The following is a 3,084-nucleotide window of genomic DNA, read 5'->3' on the forward strand; positions in this document are numbered from 1 at the left end:
GCACCCAGGATCATGGAAGCCAGCGGCAGGGGTAAAGGGATTGCAACAGGATGAAACCCTGCTGAAGGTGCTTTCTTGTTTTCTCTCTCCCATGTGCACACGCACGCTTCTTATCACAAAAAGAGAAAACATAAATGCCTTTTTGTCATTCAAGGGGCATATACATAGTCTCTTAAGTTTACCAGGTTGTTTAAATACTGCTTTAGTCTCATAGATGTTACATACCTTCTTTGTTCTCTTGTTCATAACTAAGGCTTCCCCACTATAGCACCAGGAATACAGAAGTGAACAAAAAGCTTTTTATATCCAATAATGCAGATGAAGATGAATGTAGATGCTTGCCTTTTAATGCACTCTCTCAGCCTCTGTGGGCACTCTGTACAGCAGGAAGGAGTCAAAAGCACAGGCTGTGAAGACAGACCTGCGTTTTGAATTCTAATGCTATCACTTACTGGCCTGGATGTTAATTAAGTTACTTAAACTTTAAGAATATGTTTTGTCATGAATGAAAAGGGGATAATGATCCTACCTCAGGTTTTCAGTTAGACTTTCCATTGATTTGTTTGCCTTAGAGGTGTTTTCATTCCATTCCATCCTTTGAAATACAGCAAAACAACTAAAATAATAATGACAACATATATATATATTTTTTTTCAGTGAAACAGGGAAATCGTTGCAAAGCTCTTCATGTATTTCTTTCATTTTTTTTTTTTTTTTTTTTTTTACATATTTCAAAATAAACAGTGGCCGAGCCTGATGAGCCTGATTGTTGTACTTTTGTACTATGTGAGAGATGAGGCCAAGAGCTGACCAGTTCTTTTACATTTCAGAAGGATTACAGGACGCATGCCCCTAATACTGAGTGCTGTTTGTGGAGTCACTTGTGCTGATTCTAGCCCCAGGATAGGTGAGTCATCACAAAGCAGAGATCCTGTAGGACTCTCAGAGAGGATGGAGTGGAGGTGCAGGGAGCTGAAGGAGGGACTGGCAGAACCCCTTTCTCTGTGGTCCCAGCACAGCCTATCAGCTTAAGGAACTGGCTTTAGCCAACAAAGGCAAAGTGAAGTTGGAAGGAGACCATGGAAAAAGCTAAGCGAAGGCAGACCGTGTGACAGGTGTTACGGAAAAGCATGTGTCCAAAGGCAGTCGACCCAGAGCAGAGAATGGTGCACACTGGGAAGACTGTTGGCTCCGGGCAGAGGACAGGGCAGATGGAATGATACTATGTCTAGAGCTTTAAGGAAAGAACAAAAATTATTATTAAAAAATTTGGCCAAAATAATTTATTTTTACAACAGGAGTTAATAACTCTAAGATACGGTTGGAACCAATGGGCTAGAGTTCTTTCCCTTCCTTTTTTGTTTTTAAGTTGATTTATTCCATAAATGAGAGACACACAGAGAGAAAAGACAGTCACAAAGCCACAGTGCCCCCGACAGGGCCTGGCACTATCACTCTTGGCACCGGCCAGCTAAGATCATGGCGCATGCATGCCTGAGGGACTCAGGGAGGTCTCCAGATGCGAACTTGGAACCTTCACACGTCCTTTGTGGATCAGCCTTGCACACATTGCTTTTTACCACTTAACCATCTGTCCCCTTTTCTTTTTTTAAACTCTTAATTAATATTTAAAACGTACACAGAATGTTTCTTAAAAAATACATATGCCGTCTGACAAATACTTTAAAGCAATACCCATGTAAATGTAAAATGACCACCCTGATTAGAAAAAAAAAAAATTAAAGAGATTTTTGCTATAGGGTATGCTCACTCGCTGGAGAGCCAGAGAGCCAAAGAGACAGAAAGCAAGAAATCACCCCACAGGGGGTATAGCCACGCCATAATCCCTTCCCCATTCTCCTTTCAGGCTCTTGGGCATGTATGCACATATGCCTGGAATGAATTTCAAGCTGCTGGGTCTGGGACTCGAATCACAGTCGACTACATGGGAGTCTAGCAACGTAACCATTGCACTGTCTGCTGGTAACCCTAAGTTAGAAATTTAAAAAGTCCTAAGACCCAAAGCTCCTGCTATGTTATTTTTTTGAACTCTCAACTCTTCCCTCAGCCAGAAGTACTACGTGCTAATTTTTATGAAAATAATTTCATGGTTTTGCTGTTTCTTTAAGTACACCCTAAACAATGATGCTTAATATTGCCTACTTTTGAAAGTAATGCAAATTAATATATTAATTAATTCTGCCCCCAATTTCGACCCAGGAAAGAGAGGGGAATATATGTAGATGACATTTGACGTAGGCCTTGGAATAAGAGTAGGTGTTCTCTAGGAAAGAAATGGGAGGAAGAGATTTCTAACTTGGACAAATAGGTGTGAAAACATAAGACATGGATGGCCTGAAGGATTCAATTAGAAAAACAGAACTGCTAGGATGTGTATATGTGGTGTGTGTCCATGTATATGTGTGTGTGTACATATATATGTATATTTGTGTATATGCATGTCCTTAAACAACACACACACACAGTATTATGGGATGATTATCTTCCCCTAAAAATCCATATGTTAAAGATCTAATACCAAGGGTTAGCAGGTAGTATAGTAGTTAAGGCACTTAGACTCCCAAGTGGTCATCCATAGTTCAAATCTTGGCAGTTTTGAATATCACACTAAGCACATGTGCATGAGTGCCCAAAATCCCAAGAGGAGAATGGAAGAGAAAGGACTGCATCACAACCATCCCCTCTGGGAAGGGGAGTGATTTCTTGTTTTCTGTCTCTCTGGCAAGTGCACATGCCCTTTAGTAAAGAAATCTCAAAAAAAAAAATGTAATTCCAAGTATTCAGAATGTAAAGTAATTTGGAACTAGAGCAGTTACAGATGCAATTAGTTAGGATGAGGTCATGCTTGAGTAGGATAAGACCCTAACCCAATATGACTGGTATTCTCATGAGAAGGGCAAATATGGACACAGAGATGGGCACACAGGGAGAATGCCACGTGAAGAGGGATGAACAGATAAAAGAAGAGTGATGGGTATACAAGCCAGGGAATGCAGAACTTCCCAGCAGAGCACCAGGAGCAGGGACAGAGACACGGAAGAGAGCCTCCCTTTCAGCTCACAG

The sequence above is a fragment of the Tupaia chinensis genome, unplaced genomic scaffold (assembly GCF_000334495.1).
Source record: "Tupaia chinensis unplaced genomic scaffold, TupChi_1.0 Scaffold000702_1, whole genome shotgun sequence".
Classification (NCBI taxonomy): Eukaryota; Metazoa; Chordata; class Mammalia; order Scandentia; family Tupaiidae; genus Tupaia; species Tupaia belangeri.